This window comes from Miscanthus floridulus, chromosome 3, assembly GCF_019320115.1.
Source record: "Miscanthus floridulus cultivar M001 chromosome 3, ASM1932011v1, whole genome shotgun sequence".
Lineage (NCBI taxonomy): Eukaryota > Viridiplantae > Streptophyta > Magnoliopsida > Poales > Poaceae > Miscanthus > Miscanthus floridulus.
This window is the reverse complement of record NC_089582.1, coordinates 63,297,340-63,303,929: the sequence shown is the minus strand read 5'-3', so window position 1 is coordinate 63,303,929 and position 6,590 is coordinate 63,297,340. Positions and strand designations below refer to the sequence as shown.

General features: G+C 46.0%; 1 pseudogene; it reads right to left on the bottom strand.

The window, feature by feature from the left end:
• Window positions 1-2,456: 2,456 nt before the first annotated feature.
• Window positions 2,457-4,571, bottom strand: LOC136543821 (uncharacterized; annotated as a pseudogene).
• Window positions 4,572-6,590: the final 2,019 nt, after the last annotated feature.

Sequence of the window (6,590 nt, the reverse complement as noted above, 5' to 3'; positions counted from 1 at the left end):
AATCGGTTCCCTGTCTGAGGCCTAATGTGCGAGGCCTTGAGAGAGGCAGAAAGTCGGTAGGCCGTCCGAGGCCTCTCATGTGAGGCCTCGATCGAGGTGGAGAGTCGGTGGCCTCGGACAAGGCCAGGGGTTAGCCAATAGTTGTCTCTTGGCTTAGATTTTGATAGGGTCTAAGCGATTTTTTTGGTTTTCGCTTAGGGGACCCCTTTTTATGGTACCCAATAGTAGCCCCCGAGCCTCAGGGAGAGTGTGAGCGCTCTCCCTGAGGTTTTGACAAGACTCGGCTCGCAGCAGCTCCTGGTGGGATGGTGTTTTGTACTCGAGGCCTCAGTGGGTGCGCGCGAGCGCACACACCAGGTGTAGCCCCCGAGGCCCTAGAGGAGTGAATTTATTCCTCCAGGGGCTTTTCTTACATCGTACAAGAGGTTTTATTGCGTTTGCCGAGCCCATGAGTGCGAGCTCGGGTCGTTGAGCCTTTGGCTTGGTTGTAGGAAGAGCCCCCGAGCCTCTATGCAGAGCAAGAGGGCGATCAGGAGTTTCCCTGTCTTTTTGGTGCGGCCCTCACACATCCTTTTTGTTTGGAAGGAGGGGTGGGGGATGCTATGCTACCCTCGATGGGCGCGAGCAATGACACCTCCGATGAGCTGTTATCGGGTAAGTCCGAGTGGAGGCCCGTGCCCCATTCGATAGGGGTTGGCTAGCGGTCTAGAGACGCACTCCAAAAGTACTAGAGGGCATCTCTAGTGGGCCCTAGGGTTGTTTGATGGGCCTCGGGGGCTTGATGCCTCCCTACGGTGGGATCCCATTCGGAGACCTCCTTGCCGGTCTCGGACACGACTTAGGGCATCCCTAGCATTTGCTCGCTTGGGCCTTGGCCATGTACGGGCTCGCCCATAGTCATCCCTGACTCTGTTCATCCTAGGGCGGCTGTCGAAACCTTTGGGGGCCCAGCCTTCGAACCCCTGGACCGTAACGGGCTCGGTGCCCTTTATCGCGTTCTTCCCTACGAGTTCGGGTTGCTTGTCTTCGTCCTGGGTGCAGGAAGAGCCCCCGAGCCTCCGCACAGAGCGAGAGGGCGGTCAGGAGTTCCCCTGGCTTTTTGTGTGACCCTCGCGCATCCTTTTCATTCGGAAGGAGGGGTTGTTTGCCGAGCCCTTGAGTGCAAGTGTGAGTCGCTGGGTCCATAATCCTAGATGTTGGTGAACTATCGATGTTTCACCACTGATAGCCTACCACTGGGGGTACCCGGGGCAGTATGTTCAGGCTTCAGCATATGCGGAACTCGACGGTTAATGCAAGAGACAGTCAATTTATCCTGGTTCGGACCCTCGATTGTTGATTGAGTAATAGCCCTACATCCAGTCGGTGTTAGCCTTTGCATTGGATTGATTGTAAAGTGTTGTGTTGTTCCAGTCCCTAGGAACCCTACCCTCCTTTATATAGTCAGTAGGTCAGAATCCTAGTCAATTTACAATGAGAGTTCCTAGTAGGATTATAGAATAATACTACTACTAAGATTACAGGAGAAGAATCCTAGTTAGACTAGATCTTCTCCTTTCCTTGCGCAGTATCCTGTAGGTCCCGCACCAACAATCAGTTGACAGTTAACAAGAGTTATGGACCCATTACATGTTACACAAAATGAGTCCCATCTCAGACATGTAACTTTCTTCAGTAAACTAACACATCCAACACATCAGGTCACAGAAGATCTATAATTGTGTGTGTGCCAAGTATGCGTCCCAAAATGTATACCAAAAGTTGTACCCAAAAGATGTACCCAAAGGTGTACCAAAAGGCTATTAACAAAATGGTTCATGACTGCACCATGCCCATCAGTTCAGGTTTGGTGCACCAGCACAACCAAGATCTTTCTTCTGCTTTGGTGGATTTTTCTTCTTCTTTGCAGGTTTCTCTCTGCAGTAGTGGCATTCTTCTTCTTTGCTGGATTTTTGCGATTGGACCTTCCTTCTTTTGTTGCTGTTGTGAGGACAAGTGGCCTTGTAGTGGGCTAGTTGCTGTCGATGAATGATGTGGAAGGGAGAGGTCCATGATCAAGTGACTAGTTCACAGGATCTGGTACCTGCAAGAAGATGAAGACAAGTGGCCATGAATTGTGTTGCATTATTGACAATGGAATAAAATGGTGAGCTACAAGTTATTCACCTATGCTAACATCTGGGACAACATAGTTTCTTGGACCTCCAATAGTTTCACTATGGGCTGCAGGTGTTGTTCTGCATCACCTCCTCTACGCCTTGCTGTGTATTGAGTTCATGCTCTTCTTCCTCATCTCCTATTGTTGCTAGAAAAGGTGATGGCTGCCTTCTCACTTGATGTTTTGGCCTAATGCCTGCCTTCTTGAGTGGACAACCCTTGGAATTGTGGTGAGGCTCATGGCACCAGGAATAATGAATGATGATGCCATGCCTGGACATTGAAGGTCCATTTTTGCCCTAAATCTCATGGGGTTGCTTCCTCCTAGATTTGGGTGGCCTTCCTATCTTCTTCTCATATATTGGAGGCTGGATATTAGGACCATTCATCTTCATCCAGTTGGTCTTGTCAGAACATGGCATCACATTGAATCCATACACAGCACTATAAGTTTTAGTAGTGTAGCATTGAGGTATGACATCTTCAGCAGGGACCCTTTCATGTCTCAGGCAAGAGATGGCATGACTACAGGGAATGCCAGTCAAGTTCCACCTCCTGCAGTCATAGTGCTTGTCATAGATGTTAACTGTGTACTAGTAATCTCTATCCTTCACTTCAAAAACACCTCTGCCAGCAGGAGAAACATAACAAGTGTTGGCTCACTCTGAGTTCTGGAGAATTTTCTTCCTAATCTTGGGATAGATAGGGCCTGGCCACTTGTCATGAACATCCTTCTGCTTGTTGTACACCCTGGTCATTAGTTGGTCTTTGATCTTCATAATCATGCTGAGGATGGGCATTTCTCTTGCATCCAGTATGTACTTTTTGAATACCTCACATGAATTATTGAGCAACAGATCACACTTAGGAAACTCACTAAAAAAAGCTCTAACCCAAGTGTTGGGGGGCATCTGTTCTAACCATCTATGTGCATCTGCATCTAATGTCCTCATTTTCTCCATGTTCCTATCCGAGGCTGCCATAGTTGTGGACCTAGCACAAGCCTAGAGTTGCTTTTTGAGGTTCTCACCTTTGAAGTGACCTTGAAAGTTGGAGTACAATACAGAATAAGTTTAAAAAAATGGATAAGTCATAAAGCAGACATAGTATATAACCTTTTGCTTGTTAGTCAATATAGTCCATGGATAAGTATTTTGAATCCTAAGGTCTTGCTTGAGGGTCTCAAGGAACCATTTCCATGTACTCTTTGACTCCACCTCCACATAGCTCATTGATATAGGAAATATGCAATTGTTTGGGTCTACACCAACTCCAGTCAGCAAACATCCTCCAAATTTGGTCTTAATGTGACATCCATCCAAGCAAATGATAGGCCTGCAGCCAGCTAGGAACCCCCTTTTGCATGCATCAAGTGAGAAATACATGTGACTGAAATGGCCTTCATTGAGACCAACATAGAAAGTGCTTCCTGGGTTTGACCTCCTTAGTTCATTACCAAAATCCCACAATAGTCTGAACTGCTCAAGCTCATCACCATATATCCTATCCATAGCCAGTCTCCTTGCCCTAGCTAACTTGCTCCTAGAGGGTGTCAGGTTCCAGTCCTTCTGCACAATCCTTGCAAAATTGCCTAGTGTCATCTTGCTATCTGCTCTAAAGGTCTTAGTGTACTTCTCTATTAGCCACTTGGCTATGCACCTCTTGAGAACCCATTCCTTCCTATAGTTGTGCTCTCCCACATAAGTTTTGACCATGAATGCCTTAGTTCTATGTCTAATGAAGCATACAATGTCTAGGGGCAGCCAACCGCACAATGAGCCCCAACCTTGCTCCTGTCATTCCTGGCAATCCTAATGTCAACTCTGTGCTTTAGGCTGTACTCTGTGATGGCTTTTCTTATGAGATCCACACTAGAGAATATCATGCCTACCTTAAAGGTTGGATTAACTAGATCCTCAGGGTTGAATGATTTGAACTTCAGCTTCACTTGGCTTTCTCCATATGAGTCATCGGGCAAATCTAGGTCACTATATGAACCACTAGATGCCTCATCTTTGGGACCAGATGATTGTCCTTGTGATGTACCAGCTGGTGACTTACCCTTCTTTGCCTTCTTCTCCTTTCCTGAACCCTCATCCACCACCTCTTCATCTACATTATCCATAAATAAAGTCATCATCACCATCTTCAAAGTCATAATCACTGTCATCATAGTCTGATGCTTCTATGTCCACTCCCTGATCTTCTTCCTTCCTCGGCAACTGGCTGTAAAAGTCTGATAGCTTCTCCATTGGGTTCTTATCCACATAAGTGACATGAACAGGGCTTAGAACCTTGGGTAAATCAGCAACTGGATTGATTACAACATCATCCCAAATGTTGTTGTCACCTATCTGGTTGTACTGAACAAGATACAACACGAAATTGTTCACCCTACCAACAATTTGTTTCATGACTAAGGGATTAGCATTAGATTCAATGATTCTTAGGCTATCATGCAACTATTTGCTAGGCAAAAGCCAATACACCTTAACCTTGCCAACCACATAATCAAGTTGCAATAGAAGGTCTTCTATCCAAAAAGCACCACAATTCAGCTTCCAAGCCATCTTCCCAAGTGACTTTACCATCAACATAGGTTTTGTTCACACCCTGGCCATAGAAAAAAAACCCCATGATGGACTTCTAGCGAGAATTTGCTCGAATTGGACCTAAATTACACAGAGCTTCAGTGAACTAGACAATCCTAACCAAACACCAACTCCATCAAAACCCTAAAAATCACTAATTTACCCAACAATCCAACTACATGACAGTAACCATAGACCATAACATTGACAAAGAACCATCGAAACAAGGTGATTAAGGTTCCAACAAACTCACTATAGTCTGGCGGTGGCTCACCATCAAGGCGAAACCTGGCGGCCATGGCTCCTGTGACGCTGAAGCTAGACGCCCGCGGGGGTCGCAACCTCTCCCATTGCCATCGCAGCGGTCTTTAGTGGCTCTGTCCCATGCATCGCCAAGTCCATCGCCTCCGCCTACTCTAGGATGAAGCAGGCCCATGAAATGAAACGCAGCACACACAGGGCCTTTTTGCATATTCTACTTGGGTCCAAGTTGGTCAGATCGGGTCAACCAAGCCAACATGGTAGTCCAAGCTGGACAAAACAACCTTGCAAAGCCGAATTAGGATGTCAATGGTAGATTTATTGAGTTAAAGGACCTGTAAACCTGGTTTCCTAAGTACATGGACCTAGATGAGATTGCGGAACAAGTTCAAGGACCTATAGTGGATTTTACTCCTACTTCAATTCAAGGTGGGATGGCGGCACGACGCTCCCTTATTTAATAGGATGGGCCCTATCATAGCCCACAGGTGCTCTCGCTTGCGGCCAAAATCTACAGCCCCTCCCCCCATGCTCGTGCAATGGAAGCCGCTGGTACTAGGAGTATGGGACCACAAGTTTGATGTTGGAAACAAAACGATGCTCACATGACCACAGAGGTGGCAGCTAAGTAACGAGTCAGTCCATCCATCTGCTCAGATGTTGGCTTCCTTGGCATGTAGATTAGCTCATCCATGATGCCCGCACTGACCATCGAGCCCCGCTCCCCTCGATGCCACACTCTCTGTCTCCCCCGTGCCTTCCTTCATCCTCCATCTTCATAATATCCAAGCGCCGACGGTGTCGCAGAACCGACCAATTTATAAGAGTACAAGTACAATGGCAGCCCGCAAGTGGTCGCACTGTCATACTTGAACCCATATAAACCTGGTAGTCAATCGAGTACCATGACGGGTCTCGATAAACGATTTACAACAACCAAGATCGTACAGGATTCAACATACATGCCACATATTACATAAAGTTCACAGATACATTTCGTCATCAGAGTACAAATAAAAGTTATTACAAACCGAGTTGGATAAATAAAGCAGAAGCAAATAAGTTCAAAAATAAAGTTTCCAACATAGTTTAATACAGTGCCAAGTCAGATCACGGTCCACAAAAGCAAGGATAGGAATTAATAAAGAAGCCTGCCCAAGGCTTACTCCTCATCCACGGCGGGATAGAAGCAACTCTTGCAATAACCATGGTACACAGTGCCATCTGCAACAATGGGAAATAAAACCCTGAGTACGAGAAGGTACTCAGCTAGACTTACCCGTCATGAACTAGAAATAAAATGACTCCAAGGATTATGCAAGGCTGTATAAGTGGACGTAACTCGACAGCATTTTTTTGCGTAAGAGGCAATTGACCCATTGTACAATTATGATTCCTTTATCAAGTTTATTATAACTATCCATTTCTAGATTAGCAACTATCCTATGCCAAACATGTGGTATATCATTTAGAAGCATACAATAATAACCATAGCAGGTATCGTAATTCCTTATTAATCCGAACCATCATGTTTCATAACACAGTTACTACGATGTTGGGACTAGCCAAGTTTCTCACTAT